The sequence below is a fragment of the Meles meles genome, chromosome 10 (assembly GCF_922984935.1).
Source record: "Meles meles chromosome 10, mMelMel3.1 paternal haplotype, whole genome shotgun sequence".
Taxonomy (NCBI): domain Eukaryota; kingdom Metazoa; phylum Chordata; class Mammalia; order Carnivora; family Mustelidae; genus Meles; species Meles meles.
In genome coordinates, this window is record NC_060075.1 from 34,512,078 (window position 1) to 34,535,873 (window position 23,796).

Here is a 23,796-nt window from a genome sequence, read left to right on the forward strand (position 1 = left end):
GCTCAGTCGGTTGACTGTCCAACTCTTGATTTTTGCTCAGGTCATGATCCCAGGGTTGTGAGACGGAGCCCTGTGTTAGGCTCCACACTCGGTGGGGAGCCTCCTTGAGATTCTCTCTCTCCATCTCCCTCTGCCAAGTCCCCACTCTCTCACACTCTAAAAGGAATAAATATATCTTTTTTAAAAAGAATTATTAAAAAAATTAATTGTTTAAAACTTAATTTATATTTTCCTTGGGGGGGAAACAGTAAGTAGCTGTGTAAATTTCTATTACTTGATTACAGTTACCAGTATATAATAATATATAGACTGTTACATTAAACTACATTAAGACAACCCACAACACTTACAGAAGTTCCAACAGGTTGCCTTTAGTACCAGGAATTGTAACAGTAAAACTGATGATGTAAAGAGTCTTCCAACTAATGATGTTTCAATTTCTTCATGCTATTAGCCAACTTGAATCTTTAGTCACTGAGATGTTGCTTTGGTGCCCTCAAGAATCTATATAATTGATAAAACGTGATGTCCCTACCCTAAAACCATACTGAATGATTAAGTAATATTTAAAATCTGGACAGTGTTGGTTATCAACCTGTGATAATTCAGCCACTTCCCAACTCATATTTTCAAAATGTTCTTTCTCCCTACATGTAAATTACTGATCTAAAAAAAACCTTATTGGCCAAAGTTCACTGCACCCCAAACCATCTTATGACTGTTTTATCACTTCTAACTATTTTTTTCCTTACCATTAAATATTCAGAGAAGTAGTGGTTTTTTCCCCTCTGGTTACTTTATTCCAATTTCATCTCTGTGATTGAACTATCTTTAATTTCATTGATAAAGTAGAGGCTACCATTTAATTCTTTAAAAACTAACTCCATTACAGAGACAGGAAGTGCACCAGAATTGTTGATGGGAATGTTTATTGGGAAAAACCTTTATTGGAAAGGCATTATGGCAACTTCTATCAAAGTTTTAAATGTTCTTACCTTGTGACTCAGGATTTCCACCTTTAAGAATTTCTGCTATAGGTATATACACTTATCTACAAAATGACGTATGTAAAAGATTGTTGTCCTTATTTTTAATAGCAAGATCATTTTTTAAGAGATTTTAAAATTTATTTTAGAGAGAGAAAGAGAAGGGGGGGCATGAGAAGGGGGTGGAGGGGTGAGGAAGAGAGAGAGAGAATCTCAAGCAGACCACAGAGTGTGGAGCCCAATGTCCGTCTGGGTCTCACAAACCTGAGATCATGACCCAAGTCAAAACCAGGGGTTGGAGGCTTAACTGACTGAGCCACCCAGTCGCCCCAGTAGCAATATCATTTGTAAGCACAAGATTTTAAAAACAACCTGGGGCACATGGGTGGTTCAGTCAGTTAAGCGACTGACTTGATTTCAGTTCAAGTCATATCTCTGGGTCCTGGAATTGAGCCCTGCATCAGGCTCACCTATCAGCAGGGAGTCTGCTTCTCTTCGGCTTCCTCTTCCTCTGTCCCTCCCCCCCATTTGCACACACTCTCTCTCGAATAAATAGATAAATCTCAAAAAAAAAAAGATTTTAGAAACAACCTATTATATGGAATTATTCCTAAAATATAACATCCATTAAAAAAAGTAAGGTAATGTGCATAAATTGTGACAATTATTATTTAAAAGGACAGAAAATAATATACATACATATTGGTCCATATATGCATAAAATATTGGGAATCTTAATAACCTTGGCTGCTTTCAGAACAGGTAGTTGAATAAGAGGCCGCTGGGATAAGAGGGAGACTTTTCACCGTATATCTTTAATACCTATTGAATATTGAATATAAGAATGTATTGCTTATTTAGGGGCGCCTGGCTGGCTCAGTGGGTTAAGCCTTTGCCTTTGGCTCAGGTCATGATCCCAGGGTCCTGGAATAGAGCCCCATATCAGGCTCTCTGCCCTGCAGGGAGCCTGCTTCCTCCTCTCTCTCTGCCTGCCTCTCTGCCTACTTGTGATCTCTCTCTGTCAAATAAATAAATAAAATCTTAAAAAAAAAAAGAATGTATTGCTTATTTAATACATAGATATATAAACAAAATTTAAACAAAATCTTTAGTAACTCACCTTGGCAGTAAGTAGGAAGCTAAAATAATACTTGGATAATTAAGTGATTTGAAGGCAGAAAGTGCGGTGCATGCCTGAATAGGAGATGGGAGTCTCATCCGCCCCCCCATTGTCTTTTAAAAAGAGAATTCATTGATTTGCATTTGAATACTTACAAAATCTCACTGGGGGCTTTCCCAGATATTTTGAACATCAACAGTCTATTTGGCAAGTCACTTTATTAATTTTAGGATCAGTGCTATGGCTTTGCGTGACCTTAAGTGTTAACTGATGGGATTGTTATAAAAGAAGAAATAGAAATTTAAGAGTTTTATTCTTCAACAAGTGTTGCTTTGGTTAAAACATAATGTTGTACTTTACATTTTGGAGATCAAAACAATAATGAAGGGGCGCCTGGGTGGCTCAGTGGGTAAAAACCTCTGCCTTTGGCTCAGGTCATGATCTCAGGGTCCTGGGATCGAGCCCCACATCGGCTCTCTGCTCAGCAGGGAGCCTGCTTCCCTTCCTCTCTCTCTGGCTGCCTCTCTGCCTACCTGTGATCTCTGTCTGTCAAATAAATAAATAAAATCTTAAAAAAAAAAAACAAACAATAATGAAGATTATGCCCTAATGTTAAGTGCAAGGGTTCTTGTCTTTTGGGATATATTTTCCAGGGACACTTCATACTAGATTTTAGGAAGTGCTGTATTATAAACAATTGTTAAGGGAATATAAAAATTATATTCCAGGAAAAAAGTTGTTTTAAAAACTTTAAAACTTCCTCTAGTGATGACCAGGAGTCTGAGGTCAAAGATGTATGTGTAGAATTTAAAAAATATATTATGAAATTTGAGTGGAACAGAGCAATATTCACAGTTACTCCCTTATTTTATATAATATTAACTATATGTAAGTAATTATTTTAAATATTGTAAGCAGGCATTTGACTACCTTACCTGCCTCCATAAGTACTATTCAAATTTATGAGGAAAAATCTTTACTTGGATTTCTCATTGGAAAAGTGGGGAGTTGCTTTATTGTATGAACTCCTTTATTTGGTATTGCAAAGTATTTTAAACTTTCCCAAATAAATGTATTTTTAACATTTGCCAAAACAGAAGGTGAGATTCCTTTTATTTTTGTGCTTTTCTAACCATATACCCTTTTCGTGTATTGTTCAGTAAGGCTTTCAGATTCAGACAACTTTTATTCCCCAGCAATGTAAAGTATTTTGTAACTGCACAGATAGCATGAAAACAGGTAAAACAGCCTTTGAATCCCATTATTTTAGATGCATTACAGCCCTAGGAGTCAATAGAATCCAAAACTAAAATCATTTTAATAAAAGCTTAGGTCTCTGAGATTTTATTTCCTGCAATGTTAGGGACACGACAGAATAAAAAGCCTTTCTGTTTCATTACTAAAGACCACTGTATTATCATAGAGTTTGCAAATTATCCACAGCTACTTCAAATAAATACTTCTCTACAGTGCAGTACTCTTAAAATATTTGGGGTAGTTGAAACAAATCAAATGAACTCATGCACCCATAAAAAATGCAGGAAAGCTGAAAACACAAACACTACTGTGGCTTAAGGAATTTGTAGTTTAATGTAAACAGGGTGGCTGAAATGCTAATCTTGTATTTATTTAAAACAAGAGGAAGGTCAGGAAATAATTCACCATACTGATTCTGGCATGTAAAGGGAAAGTGAAGGCCTGTCAGTAAAGAAAGGAATGTTGATGCTGGATCCAACTCGTGCTGTTTACTGTAGTTTTGCCTATGAGATCACTCTTTTTCAGGAAAGCTAAAAAGCGGTTTGTAAGCTTTGTTTTACGAGGGATGCCTATATAGAGGATAAGGATTTAACCTCATTTTTAAGCCTAAAATAAAAGTTCATGGTGAGCTAAAACCATAAATGTTAATGAATTTGTTTTTAAAGAACATAGGTTACCTGTATTATAAAACAGCCATTTACATGTAAATAAAAATTAAATTAAGCCACTCATTGATTAGGAATTTCCATCAAAATTTCCCTATGACTTTGGTGGAATTCCCATATTACAGGCTTTTGAAGGAAGGTCACATGAGCAGATCTTGTTTTGTCAGGTGGATGGTCTCTGGGATACAGAGACTTGATAGAAACCAGCTGCAATGACCTGACATTGGTTAAGGCTGAAAACTCAGACAGTGCAAACAAATACTATATCTTGGCTCAAAATACTGGCCACATCTGCCAACAATTAATTCTATATCAGACCTAGAAAGGGGCACCGAAAAACAGGATCAGATTACAGAGAAAGCAAATAAACAAGGGCCCCTGCCTCATTAGTCATCAAGTGGATACAGAGGTAGCTGATTTCTAGACTGAAGCTCAGATTGTCTGTCGCAGGGTTCGGCAGATAGCCTTAGTCAAAGCGGTGCAGGGACGGTGCGTGTTGATAGTCTGATAGGGCCACTGTTTCTGGGTGCCACCCAACAACCGTTTATTATTTCAGACAGCAGAGATCATCTGGACAGGGTGGAGCACTCACCTTCAGAAATGGAAGATTTTAAAAGCATTCACATGTCATCTACTGCCATTTCTGGTCAAGATTTATGACACCGTTTAAGGTGGCCATAGATAAGAAAAAGGCTGATTTTCCCCTAAGGTGCCTCGTTTCTCCCCAGAAATTCAGTTTCTTAATTCTCTTTTTAGCCTTTCTTCAACTTTTCTAAGACAATGGGTCTGTTCAGGATGATTTTTAACTCCTTGGCCCGAAAATGTGGCTTCCTGGATGGTTATTCCTGGTGTCCTGATTGTTTGGCTTTTCATGTTCACTTTTTAACCCAAGAATTGTCAGTTTCCTTTACTTGGTGGATAGTTTCTTGGTCCCCCAGTGGATTGAGTTGGTCCTCATGGTTATCAGCTAATCTGGGTTGGCAACATTGTTGCCATGGCACAGAAATACTCTGTGCCCCTCTATTTGGCTGTCACTGTTGGCTTTCCATGCCTTGGCACAGTGATGGGCAGATTCTGCTCCTACTGAGTTTTAGGCTCTCCTTCCAACCAGAGTCACCAACCTTCAGCCCGTTCCCCCTCACGCTGGATACCCGTCTTAGAGAGTTGAACTGCAGGGTGAAGTGCCAGTCTTTCTACCCAGAGCAATGGCCTTTCCCCTAGAGTTTCTGCCATCGCTCTGCTCCTTCCAATAAATGTCCCTTCCCCTTTCCCTGACTTTTTATAGTCACTTTTTCTAGGAGTGCTAATCAACAGAATCACAATTAAGTCTTCTCTCTCTTAGTTCTCTTGTTTGTTTTGCTGGGTGTCAGAGATGTCTGAAAATCAAGGACAAGATAGATATCTAGATGTATATATATATATAGACAGAGAGAAAGAGAGTCACATGGGATTACATTATCTGCAGAATGTCAGTAATTTAATTGGGTGGGGGAAAAGATTTATTAAACAAATAATTCTTTTAGATCCAATCAACGTTTATTCAAGAACATTATTTTAAATATTCATTAGTAATAAAGCAGAAAAGTTTGGCTATAGAGTCTCTTCAATATAAAAAGAAGATGGACTTTTCTACTCCTATATTCCACTTGAAAGAATAATTTAATTAAAAGGCAAAGCCGGCAGGAACTTTATAATCTGCATGCAATGCAGGATATTATATAATGACCTTCATTTAAAACCCAAATCATTAAAACTAGTAAGTCTAACTGGTGACAAGGGAGATTTCAACATCAGGCCCAACAGCTTAAAAATATGAATAAAAATCATAGCTTAAATGAATCAGTCCATTGAGAACTTATCGCAAAGTAAAATGAGAGAAGAAAAAAGTTACCTAGGCAATGAATCCTTCTGCTGCACTATTTTATCTTTTGACATGTGCTGCTTTTTTCTTTTTCAGAATTTCCTCCTCTGTATAAAATAAACCCAAATCTATTTCCTAGAAAAAAATTATTTTAGACAATTTGGATGCACCAGAGAAAATAATCTTTAGAGGTGGCTAAATCACTTCTCATCCACCCCAACCTCATTTGTCACATAATCTCCAGAGAAATGAGCATTTGAAATAAAGTGTGTGGGGGTGGAATGGGGGTGTGTGTGTGTGCTTCAGCCCTTGGAGAAGCATAGAGAACTGACCACTTACTGGCTGTTTTTAAGCACTAAAACACTAGCTAGAAGTTGTGTTTAGTTTCTGTAACACATATCTTTGTTTGGACATCAACTTCTTCATATGATGGCCATCCTTAATACAGATAGGAGAGATCAACATTTAAATGTGACCAAGGTTATTTTTGTTTGTTGAAATTGCTTCTAAACTTTAGGGCAAAACAGCATAAGGAAGTGAAATTGTTACACTATAGCATGGTGATACTTCACATTCACCAAATTCTCTTTCCTTGCTTTTTTTTCTCACGCTTTTTGTATCTGTTCTTTGTCTGTTTACATTTTCATGTAAGCTATTACCCCAGTTTCCCTCTGTCTCCTCCTGCCCTGAGTTCCCAGGTGGTATTGTTTACCAACTTGCCTTCTTCATGATGACTTCCAGAAGTGAACAAAGGAAATCCAGAACACACTGTCTTCTTTGGAAACATGATGCCAGAGTTTCTATGAGAGAGATGAGAATTAAGTCAAAGTGGTCATTTGATGTCATGTGAAAAAAAAACTGTCTTGAATTTATTATAATATCCTTAGTAGTTGACTATGGCTTCATTCAGAAACTGAATCTGCACCAAATCAATAGAATGAAGGATTAAAATATTTTCTCGACCAGTGAATGTGTTTACTTACATGTAAACAAGAAGTTTGATTAGTTATTTTAACATGAATTCACTAGCCACTCTGTTAACCAATAATTTAGTCATGTAATTAGTCAAACTAATTACTTAAGCAAATTTGACTAAACATATCAATTTATAGATATGTATGGGGCATTAGCATAGTAAAGACTAGTAAGTAACCATAGAAAGGAGAACAAGTTTGTCTGTCCCTTACCTGGGGTAGAGTGGACTGTTTTTACCAAATCATTGTTCTATTGCTTCATTATTGAAAATAGACTTTAACAGTAGGAGAAATAAATGTTTACTGGATTAGGAGTCTGAAGACTGAGTTTTGGTTCTTGGTCATTCTCCTGGCATGGTCATGTTGGACAAAGGATGCTTGTACTTTCTCATACTTTCTGGTCCTCATTTTCTTTGTCACAAAAGCATTAATCTAGCTAGATGAACTTATTTTCACTATCTGTAGCTGAATGTGATGTTAGGTCTGGAATATGTGTCCCAAAGGACAATACAAATATGAAGCTAGATAGGCCTTGAAGTCACTAAATTTCAATGAATATGTATTACTAATTAATGGTATTGTTATTAGCATTTCATAACGCTGCTAAAAATGGAATATGGTTATAACTAGGTAAAATATGAAATGATTATCAAAAATGCATTTGATACTACAGAGTATATTAGTAGAGTTTCTCGTTAAAAGTAATCCCCGTAAAGTGTTTTTAGTAATCACTTGGATTTTTAATGACCTTGTTTTACAACAAAATTATTAAAATTTAAATTAAGCTTATAACAATAACATTAAGAGATACATAGAACAGCAATCAAATACCTTTGCATTACTCAATATTAATTTTTAAATTAGGTTATTTTACATTTAGTTTCATAGCATATTAAAACTTGTACATATAATGCTTTGTATGTGATTGAAGAAAGGATAAGACATGTTGTTCAATAGGTAAACTTCAGATAATTTTTGGAAAGTAATATCTGGGATATTTATTTATTTTGGCAGAATAAACAATATTAAATTTAATTAGATGTAGTGAAGAATTGATGCTAAAACAGCTTATACATGTAAAGAATACTATAGTGCGTATTATCCTCATAGTTAACTATGCGAAAATGGGCAAAGATTTACCAATGTCTTATATTGGCTTATTGAGTCATTCACTAATTCAACAAACATTTATTGAAGAAACTATAAGATATATGTATTAGATAAAGCATTGAGTATGAAAACTGATATCCTAGTTCGTCCATTTACAAATGTTAACCCAGTAACTTCACTGAACCTCATTATTCTCTAATTAATAGTTGCTAACTGATTTGGTTGTTGTGGAGATTGAGAGGAATAACACCGTAAAGTCAGGAAAATAAAGTTTTGTTGAACTGAATTATCATGACCTCTACTAGCTACCATATTCAGGTACTATACGTACAAAGTCTACGTAATTGTATATGAAAGTCAACAATAGCTTTCAGTTCCATATAATACATTCATATGTTAGTCCTACCAGAATACAGTTTCACCCAAGATTTGGAGGCCATTCAGAAAATATTCTGTTTGTCTGGAAGACTTAGCTAGAGCCAAACCTGAATCTAGCAGCCAGTGGGGGTGGGAATGTCATCATAGTTTCTGTTGTATCCTTTATTCTAGTAAGTCACATTGAAAGGGAAATACATAAAGAGTTAAAGCTATCCCATACTCTGCACAGTGAAAGGCTTCTGGGATACCTAGGGAAAAACATATTTTAAAACCGTTGAAATGCAAGCTTGACATTTCTCAAAATTTTTTTCCAATATGGGTAATAAAAAGCTACCCTCTGAATATATTATACAAGATAACACAGAAAGAAAATTAATAGAATGTTTTTCTCATCTTCTACATGCATGCCATGTGCTGCATGCTGGAAACACAAGGGTTCAAATCACTATCATCTTTCCCTAGTACTTAAATAGTAGAAAAAGCACAGATCAGAACAGAACATTCTCTGAATCCTGTCACTTGCATACAAATGTATTCAGATGACATAGCACTACTTAGAGTAAATCTGGAGCAGAAATAACTCGGCTTCAGACTGATTTCAGTTTCACTTGTCCCTGGTTTAGAGATAATAGATTAGTATTAAATGGAAATAAGTCAAGGTCATGGTTTTTTGGTCATAAGTGAAATTCATCAGCCTCAGTCTTTTTTCCTATTTCTCCTCTGACTTCTACTGAAACTTTTCCTGTTCAGATGACTTATGTGAAGAATTCGAGTAGTATTTCTGTAGTAGGCTTCAATATGATATTCATGGTCCTTAGTAAGAAAATTACACTACCTGTCAAATTGATGTTCAAATGCTACCATGCCTTTATGGGACAGCCTTCCTCTCCTTTGATATTATATGTTTCCAATAGAGCAGACAGATTTGTTTCAAGTTGAGATGAGACATTCATTATTAACTCAAAAGAGTTTCATTGGCTGATTAGTTTGCTCTCCAGTCAAGTTCTGAACACTCACATTTCTTTAAACTATTTTTGATCCACTAATAATTTCTTTTCTAATAGCCTCAATTTTTCCATCTTCCTATGTCTAGAAAGCATTTATTATTTCCGTATTTAGCAGAGAGAAAAATAGCACTCCGTGACTTCATCTTCCCTTTATCAGCGTGGTAATAACAATTACAGAACGAGGCGTTTCGTATTTCTCTAAGATATGTAGAATTTTGGCCGAAGACACCATTTGTGCTCCGCATAAAACATGACTGCAGACGCCCTTCCCATAACCTGGAGAAAGACTGTCATAAAGACAGTCTTTCTGTCTGGTAGTGGAGGGGTATGCTTGGAGTTCTTGGAAAACATGAGTTCAAGTGGGACTTGGAGTTCAAGTCCCACATCCGGCTCCCTGCTCAGCGGGGAGCCTGCTTCTCCCTCTCACTCCCACCTCTTTGCTCTCCTTCTCTCTCTCTCTCTCAAGTAAATGAATAAAGTCTTCAAAAATAAATAAACAAATTGATCAATGGGTGAGCTCCGGTAGAGGAGAAGCCCCAGGGAAGAGTACCCAGAAGAACCGCAAGTAGTGAGTATAGAATTAAGGCATGACCAGTACAGTGAGCTATCAACTCTGGCAGAATTCTCTTTTCTGTCCTTTAATGGTTGTGCGACATGAGAATGTCATTTACGTTCTGTGACTCAGTTTCCTAATTTACACAAAGATAGTGTTTCTCATAGGAAGTCATGATAAGGGCAATGGAGAGAAACAAGACGCTATTTAAATTCACAAGTACCTACAGAGGCTGGTAGCTTCTACAGAGATCAGTTTTCGGCCCTTAAAATAGTTTCCCCTTTTGCCATTTGGTTGTAGAAGATGAGCTTCAGGATATGTGTGGGAAGGCCAAAATTCTGTAGAGAGGGGCCAAGACTGCTAAATTGCTGTGCTTAATATAGTAAAAACTGTGAAATTTCTGGGAGGAAGAGAGAGCCCTAGAGGTATCCAAAGCATGAAGAACCCAGACACTGGGGTGCGAAGGGCGTAGAGTCAGGGCGGATCTTGGTTAATAAAAATAACAGAGAATATAAAATATGTGCTCAGATTTAGCCTCTGACTCCAGAACGCCTCATTTTTGCTTTTTACTAGTGCTGTGACCTTTGGGCACGTTGATTATCTCTTCTGCATCTCAGTTTCCTCTTCTGTGAAATAAGGGTTATAATAAAACCTACCTCATAAAACTTCTCTAAGAATTAAATGAACTGATAGTTGTAAAGGGTTGAGACCTATGCCTGGCCCACAGTGTTGGATGTGATACATGGTATATTTTCCCAAAGTCTTAATTATTAAATTTAGGGTGATACCATAGTAACTTGGGGTGGGGAAGAGATTAGGGGTGAGACAGGACTCAAGAAGACGTTTCAGCAAGACAAGTCCAGGGGAGAGTGACTTTCAGTCTGGATGAATTCAAAGCCCTGTGTTATTCCCAGGCATTTGGCAGGTGGTGGTAAAAAAAAATACAGTTGTGAAAATATTTAGGTTTGCCAAAGATAATGTCTTATTAAAACAAGACTGTTTATGCCAGGCCCAATTATTTCTTACATGATTTCTGTGCAAATCTTTATAATTGGACAAAGCCCCAATCCTAAAATATCTCTTTTTAAATGCATCCAAACTCCACCAAAAGAGTCCATTTGAATTTATTGTCTTACAGAAATGACATTAAAATCTATGCCTAAATATCAATGCATCTCTTAATTCGTATGTGTGATGGTGTATATCTGCAAATTGATTATAAAAAACATTGGCAAACATTTTACTGCGTTCCTAGGATATTTGCTTAAAAGAAACGACATATTGAAGTGGAAAAATTGGCTTATTTATTGTTAGAACATATCTAAGTTTCCTCAAAACTCTGTACCTATGCATGTGTTTTGTTTGATTCTTTTGGCCAGTGTAGTCCTAGAAAAGTGTCCTTACCTGGATATGGACTTTTGTGTGACAGTTATATAACTCCCAAGTAACTGAAGAATGAGTTGAAGGTTTTTGGGTTTTTTTATTATTTTTTTTTATTTTATTGAGTCAAACATTTTAAAACAGTTTAGGTAGAAAGCATATTTTAAGAGAATCCTGAAGTACAAGCATAGGTTATACTATGGAAGATTCGATGGCACCCCACATAGCTAATCAATCAAAATGAGAAACAGGAATACGTAGCGAGCTACATTATTCCTGAACTACAAGAGTACTCTCAGAGCTGGTCTGAATCCAAAAGTTAAGTATAACTGCATTAAAATCTCACAATTAGCACCAGAATCAAGAATGAACCTAGAGTTCTTACTTCCTCTCTCTAGTGATTTTCCCAGTACATTATTACTGTTCAAAGTGGAGTGACTGATTTTGAGCAAAGGGACTGGTCATGTGGAAAGTAAGGAGAACCAGCTGTCAACAGTCTCTGTTCAAAACAAATGCAACTCCTTGGACATTGATAGTTTCTGTTCATTCCTGCTCTTATGAAAATGCCTGTTAAATGAGATAATGCATACAGAGCACTTAGCAAAATGCCCGGTCAATAGATCACACCTGATAAACCATTATTTCTATCTTCGTTAGCCATGCACTGGGCTTTTTCTACATCAGAGATGTATGAATGATAACACTCCTGTGCATGGATCTTCAATCTTGAAGGACAACAGCATATCTATTTGTGAAATAATCTACAACACTATAATGGGTGTCATTAAATCTTGTCTACCTGAGGCAGTATAAATCATTCGGGTAAATGAACCAATTAAAAACCAATTACCAACACGGTCTGACAATGGAAGATTGAAGAATGGAAGGAAAGGCTAATGCGGCCTCCCTGAAGCTGAGAGTAAGGCTCTACCCCTGAGGTTCCAGGGAATGGATTTGACAAGATGGTTAGATTGGGGCTGTTCTTCTTAGAGGCATTAACTCCTGCGTTTCTTGTGAAAAACAGATAACTTGCTGGCTAGATACAAAAGTGAACTGCATTGAACAAATTATCATGTGATGATGGCTCTTCCTTTGATTTTTTTTTTTATTCATTTGGTTTCTAATTTACTTGAAGCGAATAGTTTTCCTTTGAAAATTGTCTCGATTTGGGTCTCTGATTTACTGATCCTTCAGATCAGTAAAAGCCAGAAAATTATGAGCTTGTTTTTGAGGCAAGAAAATTTGGTTGAATCAGATGGGCAATTCTAAAGAAATCTGAAATCACCATTTTAGTAATAAATTTATTTGATATGATTGAGAGGAAATTGAGCAGATATTTTGGTGTGGTTGTTTTTACAATAGGCCACCAATTTGTTGATTCAAATGGATTTTTCATTTCTCATGAATATATGTTGGTTATATGCAACAGCATAAACACATTCATATACCAGCAACAGTGAATGTGGAAATCATCTTTGTTATCCCATAGAAGAAAACCAGGTCAATATTTTCCCTTTATCAAAAGCCTCTCGTTTACTTTACTACTGATAGATAATTTTAAGGTCCTTTGCTTCTATCCCTACTTTTCCATTTCTAGATGTTATAACATAATGGCAATAGGAAAAGATTGTCTAGATTTTTTCCTATATGGTTTGTTTTTTTTTTTAATCACTCAACACAACTGGGTTCCTAAGGTACATGCATTGCCTCTAAAAGTTGCATTTTATCAGCATCCTCTAAATGTCGACTGTTCCTCAAAGGCAGTGACTCTCACCCTCTAACTTTTCACATTAGACCTGGGGTCCTGTTTAAGGGGAACCCCCTCAGTCTCCAGAGATTCTCATGTCTTGAGTCCAGGCTGGAGCCCAGGAATGTGCACATTAGCAGTCACCCTCAGCCATTATGATGCAGGTGTCTGATGGCTGCATGTTGGGAAATACTGTCCCTAAAGAATTTCATCTTGGTGTTCTTTCCATTAAATCAGGTGTTGTTGTTGTTGTTATTGTTGTTTTTTCTCCCTGATCACACAGTTTAGGTGGTATTCATGTCTAAATTGACCACATCAATCATTCACTGTTGTATTGCTTCAGGGGAATTGGTCTGTTGAAACCGTGCATTCTGCTATTACACTATAAACCAGAGCTCTTGTTCTTAAGTCTAAGAAATCTATTTGAATACACTTAAATGCAATAGGAAATTTATTAGAAAGGTACTAAAATATTCTGTATTACCAAATCCAAGAAAGTTCAGTATGATCAGTCAATCATTGTCTTTGCTTTCTCTTTATGTTGGCCTTACCTTCTACATATGCAGACTGACTTTCTGATTTTTGGGAATGTGGTAATGAGTCATAACAAAGCTGTGGTTCTCACATGTGTCGAAAGTACTGGTTTGCATTATCTGTAATCCCCCCCCCCAAAAAAAATCCATAGAACGGCTCTGACTGGCCTAGTTTGTGTCAGGTGTTCTTATCTGCTTTGGGGTATGAGGACTGTGAGAGCATATTATCTTCCACTCAAAACTCAAGAGCAAAACCAGGGGTGGGTCAAGTGTTTCCCAGAACAATGGTTCTGCCCTTTGAAGAGATAATGGCTCCTGAATAGCAGTAGATATTCACTGTATTTTCTGGTATGGAGGTATTAATGAAGCAGATTCATTATCTGATTTTCCTCAACCCTTATTATTTGAATGAAGACTGGTATCTAGAGAGAAATCAGACTCTCTGACTCAGTAAATAAATAGACATCATCCCTATGTTTTTCTACCTCAAAATTCTCTTTTCTGTTCTCCACTCCTCTCTCAAATACACACCCTCACATACAAATAAATTCAATGATAAGTCAATTCAATGATAAATTCAGTGATGAATTCCAAAATTTTCAATACTCTAATTCCTTAACTCATGTTTATCTACCACAGTTCACTCACATTCTCATAAAAGGTATTAACTCAGTGAGGAATCTAATAAATTCTGATAAAAAATGATTCTCATTTTCTGTTTCCAAAATATCTTGAAAGTGATAACGTTTATAAGGTTCTATCTTTTTATTTTATTTTTTCCAGCTTTATTGACATATAATTGGCATAAAACATAGTATAAGATTATTGTGTACAGTATCATGCTTTCATGTACAGTACACACTCATTATAAAATCATTACCAGAATAAGGTTAATTCATACGTCCATCATCCCATATGGCTATCATTTTTTGCATGTGTCCTGAGAACTTTTAAAATCTACTCTCATGGCAACTTTCCAGTACACAATAGAGTGTTGTTCTCTATAGTAACCATGGTGTGCAGTGCACCACCTCAAACTTACTCATCTTGTAACTGGGACTTTGTACACTTTGACCACCTTTGCCCATTTCTCCCATTCAACCTCCCACCCTTGGCAAACACCAGTCTACTCTCTGTTTTTATGGATTCAGGGTTTTGTTTTGTTTTGTTTTTAGATTTCACCACATATATGGGAGATTATATAGTATTTATATTTCTTTAAGCATAATGTCCTCGCGGTCCATTCATCTGACACAAATGGCAGGATGTCCTTCTTCTTATGGCTAAATAACAGTCTGATATATAGATAGTATGTATATATAACTCATCTGTAGATAGATACTTAGATTGTTTCCATGCCTGGCTATTGTAAATAATGCTGCAAAGAATATAAGGATTGGGATACATATTTGAGATCGTGATTGCATTCCCTGAAAATATATACCCCAAAGTACAATTGCCAGATCATATGGTAGTTCTATTTTTAATTTTTTTAAAGACACTCCATAGTGTTTTCCATAATGGCCATATCAGTTCATATTCCCACCAACAGTGCACAGAGGTTCCCCTTTTTCTACATCCTTGCCAACACTTACCTCTTTTCCTTTTGATAATAACCATTCTGACATTCTGGTATCTCATTGTGGTTTTGGTTTGCATATCTCTGATGTTGAGTGATGTTGAGCACATTTTTGTGTACTTGTTAGCTATTTGTATAATGTCCTTGGAAAAATGTTTATTCAGGTCCTTTGTCCACTTTTTTAAAATTTGATTTTTATTTTGCTCTTGAATTGTATGGTTATTTTTTAAAAAATTTTTTATATTAGCTCATTATCAGATTTGAAAATATTTTCTCTCACACCATAGGTTTCCTTTCATTTTTTTTTAGCTTTTTTTTTTTTTAAAGATTTTATTTATTTGACAGAGAGAAATCACAAGAGAGGCAGGCAGAGAGAGAGGAAGCTAAGCAGGCTCTCCGCTGAGCAGAGAGCCCGATGCGGGACTCGATCCCAGGATCCCGAGATCATGACCTGAGCCGAAGGCAGCGGCTTAACCCACTGAGCCACCCAGGCGCCCCTCCTTTCATTTTTTTGATCATTGTTTTGCTGTTCAAAGGCTTTTAAGATTGATATGTTCCCACATACTTATTTTTGCTTCTGTTTGAGCTTTTGATGTCATACCCAAAAAATCATTGCAAAACCAATGTCGAGATTTTTCTCTATTTTTTCTATGAGGAGCTTTATAGTTTCAAGTCTTATATTAAGTCTTTAATCCATTTCAAGTTAATTTTTGTAAATGATGTAACACAAAAACCAAGTTTCATTCTTTTGTGTGTGGATATACATTTTTCCTAGCACATTTTCTTAGAAACATTATATTTTCTCCATTGAGTATTCTTGGCTCCCTTGTCAAATATTACTTGGTCATATATGTGTGAGTTTATTTCTGGGCTCTCAGTTCCGTTCAGTTTGCCTATTTCTCTTCTTATGCCTGTACCATACTGTTTCATTACCATAGCTTTGTGGTATAGTTTGAAATCAAGAAGTGTAATGCCTCTAGCTTTGTTCTTCTTGTTCAAGATTGCTTTGGATATTTGAGATCTTGTGAATTTTATAAATGTGAATTTTAGGATTTTTTCTATTTCTGTAAAAAATGCCATTGGAATCTTGATAAGGATTGAATCTATAGATGGCTATGCATATTATGACATTTTAGCAATAATTAATTTAATTCTTCTAATTTATGAACACGAGATACCTTTAAGTTATTGGTATCTTCCTCAGTTTCTCTTATCAATATCTTATAATTTGCAGTATATAGATCATTTGCCTTGTTGGTAAAATTTATTCCTAAGTATTTTATAGTCTTTGATGCTATTAAAAATGGAATTATTTTCTTTGTTTCTTTTTCAGATGATTTGTTGTAAGTGTATAGAAATATGACTGAATTTTGCATGTTGATTTTGTATTCTGCAACTTACTAAATTAGTTTATTAGTTCCAACTATTTCGGTGAAATCTTTAGGGATTTTTATGTATCATATCATATCACCTGCAAACAGAGACAACTCTATTTCTTCCTTTCTGCTTTGGATGCCTCTTACTTCTTTTTCTTGCCTGATTGCTCTGCTAGGACTTCAAGTCTGTGATTAATAGGAGTGGTGAGAGTGTTCACCACTGTCTTGTTCCTAATCTTAGAGGAAAAAGCTTTTATTTTTTCACAATTGAGTATGAAGTTAGCTGTGGACTTGTCATATGGCCTGTAGTATGTTGAGGTACATTCTATTTCCAATTTGTTGAGAGTTTTTATCATAACAAATTTTAAACGTTGTTCAATGCTTTTTCTATATCTATTGAGATACTCATATGATTTTTATTTTTCCTTCTAGTAATGTGTAGCGTCACATTTACTGATTTGTAATTTGAACTGTGCTTACATCCCAGGAATGAGTCCTACGTGATCATCATGTAACATACTTTTAACGTGCTGCCAAAGCTAGTTTGTTAGTGTTTTGTTGAGAATTTTTGCATTTATATTCATCCAGGATATTGACCTACAGTTTTCTTTTCTTGTAGTCCCCTTATCTGTCTTCGGTATCAGAGTAATGCTCACCTCAAAAAATGAGTTTGGAGGTATTCCCTCCTCTTCAATTTTTTGGGAGAGTTTGAGAAGGATTGAAATTAATTCTTCTTTAAATGTTTAGTAGGATTTGTCAGTAAAACTGTCTGGCCCTGAGCTTTTCTTTGTGGGAGGTTTTTGATTACTAATTCAATCTTCTGTATTGGTCTATACATTATTGATCTGTTCAGATTTTCTATTTCCTCATGATTCAGTCTTAGTAGGTTTTCTATTTCTAGGAATTTATCCATTTCTTCTAGATTGTCCCAATTTGTTAGCACATAACTGTACACAGTAGCCTCTTATAATCCTTTGTATTTCTGGGGTATTCATTGTAATATCTCCATTTTCATTTATAATTTTACTTATGTGGGTCTTCTCTCTTTTTTCTTGACTAGTCAGCTAAAAGTCTGTCTGTTGTGTTTAAGTCTTCAAATAATCAACTTTTAGCTTTGTAATATTTTCTATTATTTCCCTATTCTCTATTACATTTATTTCTGCTCCAATCTTTATTATTTCCTTCCTTCTGCTAACTTCAGGCTTAGTTTGTCTTTCTTTTTCTAGTTCCTTGAAGTGTAAAGTTAGGTTATTTATTTGAGATCTTTCCTTTTTCTTGATGAATGTAATGTATGTATTAATCACTGCAAACTTCCTCTTAGAACTGCATCCTAAAATTTTTGGTATGTTCTGCTTCCATATTCATTTTTCTCAAGATAATTTTTTATGTCCAGCTTGATTTCTTCTTTGATCCATTGGTTATTCGGGCTATGCTTTGAAATTGGATGGAGTCACTGTCTGGAATCCCTGCGTGGGTAAGTCTGCAGGCTGTGTTCAGCAATCAGGCAGAGTTGTACTGCTGGTGGGATTATAGGTTGGCCTCCAAGGTTGTTCACTGTTCAGGCTCCCTAGTTAACTGGGGCCAGAGGCTATGCTCAATAGTTGGGTAGGGCTGCTGGCTTGGTTCCTGGCCTGAGAAGGCTGTAGGATATGCTGCATTGTCACCAGCATCTGCAGCCATGCTTCATGGAGGAGTGGGTTTGGACGCTATGCTCAGCAGTTGAGTGGAGGTACAAATTTGGTCCCCTTCATTGAAAGTACCAAGGATACGCTCCATGAGTGTTATAGCCTTGTTAGCTAGGATCCAAATCAGGCATAACATCTAATAGAGCTGTGGCAGTCAGGACCCTGACTGAGCTCTGATGAGCAGAGCTCAGATGAACAGAGCTGTGGCTAGGATCTCTGCTCAGGTGTGTGGTTTGCTAAGGTCTTAGGGCTGATTGCTATAAGCCCTGTTCCCCTTCTCCATCTTAGCATGAACCCGAGGTCCTCAGGTTCCCCCAGTGATCCCATGAGGTAAGACCTGAGTGAACCTCCCTAGAAGCATCCCACAATCCTAGGCAAACAGAACTTCCACCTTGGTTTTCCTTTTTCCCACAGGAGATGCTGTAGGTTTATGGGGGCCCTCTTCATTGGGCACTGCTGGCCTAGGGAAGGGACAAAGAAGTAAAAATAAAACCACTTCTCTTACCCTTCTAATATGGTCCTTCTTGGTCTCTCTTGTCTAGTGGGGTACTTCAGCTTCACGCCTTCAGGCTCACCCCTTCCCTGGGTTCTGGGATTTTTCAAGAGTTGTCTTGTCTGGTTGGTTTTCTTGTGAGTGAGACTAAAGTCAAGAACAGTCTGTCACCATCTTGATGACCTCACTCCTGAGAGTGGTAATTTTTTTTTTAATTGTTTAGCCTATTCTTCATTGAAATAACAAAGAAAAAAGTATTTACTGCCAGTGTTCTGGTGAGTTTGTAATTCTTGATTGCTTATGTTGTAACTGATTCTGTAAAAAATCCTTAAACCCAGAGATCCAATTTATCTGTTCAATACTAACAATTTGTATTTTATTTAAACATTTTAATTTACTTTTCAGTACTTGAAAGATACCAAGTTCACTTGCTAAATTTATTTGCCAAATTCAAATTTTAAAGCTACTTTGTAAAATAATTTATAGTAAAAAAAAGAGACAATTCTTTCTCCATTGAATTGCCTTGGAATCTTGTCAAAAATCAAATAATTGTAATCATAATTTAGAGCTATAAACTAAAGAATTTCCTAGAGAATCAACAAACTAAAAATAACTCCACAGAGTGGTGTATTTGAATTAATAAACCAGGTCCCCTACTAGTAGTAGGGAAGTAAAAATAATCAAGATACCGCGTCTGCCCTTGTATTCAGTAAGGGAAGCCCTCACTCAGGTTTCTGTTTGTACCTGTGTAGCTAGAACTAAGTCTCATAGCCATGTCCAGATTCAAGAGAAGACAGAAATTGATTTCTCTTTATAGTACCAAAAGCAAAGAAAGGCAGAAAGAAGGGAGTTGCAGTGGATATTTAGTGAGCTTCCCCACCATATCCACTGCATGGAGTTTCCCTGGAGGAGAGATTTTCAATCTGTATATAGTGGTTCTGTAGTTGGTAGTGTTCCAATTGCTCTGTTTTCTTTTTGGGGACACATTTGATCCTTAGAAATGGTACTGAGTTCTCCATATCAGTCATCTTCTCTAGTACCTTTTCCAGGGCTGTATACATTTTTTGCATTTTAGTAAAGTTCTTCAAGTTTGTACTTCTCCTCAACTAATTTTAAATGTTTGCTGCATTAATGTGTGTTTTAATTCTGGTTGTACAGTCTTAGTTTCCTATTGATATCCCAGTTTCAACCTTTGTTTTCTTGAGGAATGGTCATATTTCTTTTTTTATTAGTAAAGATTAAAGTTCAAAGCTCTCAGCCAAATTCCTCAGTATTTGAAGGTACTCATCTTGCACAGCCCTGATACAGTGAAGTATAATCATCTCTTTCTTTTTTTTTTTTTTTTTTTGGTCCCCAACAATTTAAAGCAATGATTTAAGTGAATAGATACAGTTTCCCAGAATGTAGTATTAAAAGATTTTTTTTTTTTTTTTACTTTCTGATTCTACCAAGAATACTTTGCTTATAGGAACTAAGTGTTCCCTAACTGTAATTCTACTTTATCCTCCCCATGCATTCTTGCTCTTTGGTTTCCGAAGACTTGTCATGTCTGAATAAATGTAAAAGTAGGAATAGGAACTTAGAATAGTGATGTGACCATCCTCACTCACAAAGAATTAAAAGTGTGTAGAAAGCTTTTGTGTTGGCAGAGCCCATGATTCATAGATTAGACAAGGAAAAAGCAGAAAACATATTCCTACCATTTAAATACGTGGGTTCCATTTCATAAAGTAGCTATGCCACAAAGGCTGAACAGATATTTCTCCACATTTCTGGCAGTAGTTTACCAAGCAGTCTTAGTTTTCATTGTTTTCTGGTCCTCCTGGGTATTTAGGTATAGCGCTGGGAAAGGCTGTATTGGAGAGTGCTGGTCAAATGCCATTTTATGGCAGAAATCTCCTGAAAGTTGATCAGAAAGAATCTCGGAGATAAGAGGAAAAGAGGGCAATAGAAAACTATGTCCAGATTCTGTATCTCCTGTGAAATCCTTCTTGAATAATGTAAATTATTAAGTGTGATTTACATGCTTTTAGAATCTCAGCTAATTCAGATAAGTATATCCAAAATGGTGCCCAGATGTTTGCCTGTGTTTGGTTGCAGTGTTTTCTTTGTAAGGATCCCATAACCTACTTCAGATCCTCTGAATCACTATTCTCTATTTTACAATGTATTCCACATTTTCCTCTCAACATTTTTATTAGCAATTTTCATTGTCTTCATTACTTTCACCTTATTTAAATTTTCCTTCTTCATTCTTTTTTAAAGACAATTTTTAAATGAGCGCAATATATCAGCCTTCTAAGTGCAATAATTAATTCTTTGCTTCCTCTCATTTATTAGTTGCCCTATTTTCTCTTCGTTTCTGTCTTCTCCTGATATGTCTCTTACACACTTTTTAACTCTTTTTCTTCTTATGATGTATAAAGTCAGTATTTTTTAGTTGTTTATTTCTAATTAATTTGTTTTGTTCTCTTTATAAATATCTCTTTCTTTTTTGGAAGGAGGATAAATGGAAATATATGGTAAAGCTAACTTTGATACTCTAATATGGTTTTTTCTCTTATCTTTCAGTTTTCCCCCCTATTATAAAAGTGGTTCTTCACTGTCTTTTATTTTGTAATTTTTTTGTTAGACACACAAGAAGCTTCAGGATACCATTTAACCTTAACTATAACAGCAGAAAAAGCACACATTGATATACTTAGAAAGGTTGACTATTAATTATGATGTTGTTTATTTTAAGTGACTCTGCCTCTTTGCCTCCACCCCAATACCCAACTTTGCTCTTTATTTGTTAGGCCCTTAATTTATTTAATCTTAGATTATTTTAGAAGATAAGACAAACATTTTTTCAAGTATGCACAATAATACTAAAAAATGATAAGATACTGAGAAATAGAGTTTTACATCAGATTTTCTTTGGATCATTTTAAATTAGCTAGCACATTTTTGGTTTGCAAATAAATCTTTAACTGAAATTTGTTCTAATGAATGAAATCACTAGATTTTATGAATGTGGCTAACACTAGGGGGCAGCATGGTATCTGGAAAGAGGACAAGGCTTAATGTGAAGGAGCCTGGGTTCTAATCTTGATTTATTTATTGACAAAGAGAATAATCCTCTGAATTTTTTTTACTTTATCTACAAAATATGGGGTACTGACCATGCCATCTACTGGGGCCCTTCAAACTCCAAGCATTTATGTGTAATTCACCTCTTTTTATAGTTTGTGCAAAGGTAAAAATTAAAGCCAAACCCAAATTCACATTGGTAGAACTTACATTAAACCAATATGCTCCTTCTGTCACTGCAAGATTTCATTCTTTATAATTTATGTTGGGGAGATCTATATCATGAGCCCCTCGAAGAGCATATTGTATTTTGTGACAGTAAGCTGACTATGAACCAAGGAGGATTTCAAGAAATGGCTCATGTCCAATTCCAATATTAGGTGGCTATTAAAAAATAACCTTGAAAACCTGTGCCTCAGCAGTGTCTCAGTTGTGAGTTATGCTGAGAGAGCAATTATGAACTCTTCATACTCCAAGGGCTTACAAGCTGTTGGCAAGACACACAGGGTACTGTCACAAAGAGAAATTCATGGGAGACCCTATCATTGTTGGTCAGCACAGTCAACAGAAGCAACTGATGGTGCTGACAGAAAGTGATAAAAGCCACTGTTGGGAACCATTGACTAGAACTTCTTTGGGGAACTCCCTTTAATCAGAATTTTTAGATTGAGTGTTGTACTAGGGAGGGCCTTTCAGAGTCTCTGGCGGGTTCTACCATTCAAATATCCCTTTCATGTGGACAGTACTTTGCCGAGAAAAGCAACTCTATATGATTTCTAACATAGAGGTGGTGACCATATTCTCTTCCATATAAATTCATATCCCAGATTATAGCTGATTATTTCAGGGTTTCACCATTAACTCAGTGACAACCAACCTATAAGATGATCCAGGGATTATGAAGGGGCTTGAAATTTCAAGAAGAGATATTATTCAAAGTCTATTTCTCTGTAATTTGAACTAGCAATATGGGGGAAACATGTTAGTAGCAGAAACAGAAGCTAAAGGACCTACAAAGAAAAGGCAAAAAGCAGATGCTAGAAGAGGCAGGAAACCATAGTCTAAGTTAAATTCTAAATTTGAATATACTGTGAAGTTGGAAAAATCATTACAAAAAGGTTTTACCTTTTTTACAAAAACCTACCAGGATCCTTGGTAGGTGCAGAAGAAAAGATAGAGATCAGCTGAGAGACTGTGTTGTGAAAGAATTGTCAGTTACCGCTGCAGAGAGGACAGTGAGATAATACAGCCACTAGTACAACATTGGCTCCTTCTACTACCTGACACTGTGTTCTGACTTCAGAGACAACTAACTGCACGAATCTTTTTCCTACATATTTATGAAGACTGATCACATGACTAAGATCCCTCTTCCTCTACTACTTATTCTCATGTACTGCCTTGAAATAATTTTGATGTTAATTGAGGTAACAAGAACAGTACCATGCAGCATGACTACAAACTGGTCTCATAAGGTGCAAAAGTCAATTCTAAAAAAACCATGTGAGTTAACCAAAATTCAGTCAGATGGCATTTTAAAAGCATTTGGATTATATAATGCTAGAATTTGAAATTGTGCAGAAGTCTGTGAATTTCAAAGGTCTTTAAAGTTTTTAATTAGGCTGGTACAATAAGCAAAAGAAATAGAGCATTAAATCAAATGATACACCTGGTGTGCCAGTAATCAATTATTTTCTTTCAGTTCCAAATCTCTCTCTTTCCCATGCCTTGTGATAATAAAACTGGGTGCTGTTAACGTATTTACTTTGCCAACTGGGGAAAATGCTAGGCATCATCAGTAGAGGACACTGTCTAGTACTACAAGGCTGTCACAAAGGGAGATACCTTCTTTTGGGGTTCTGGTCTTCCATTATTGTTCAGTTCAAGAGATCAGGGGCCTTCTACAGAAGCAATCCAGCTGAGTCCTTTGTTTATGATCTCCCTACCAGTGAGGACTTCTGAGCAGCTCTGTAGTGGTCACATCTCCCAGCTACCACAGACCATTTGTATAGACTAGTTC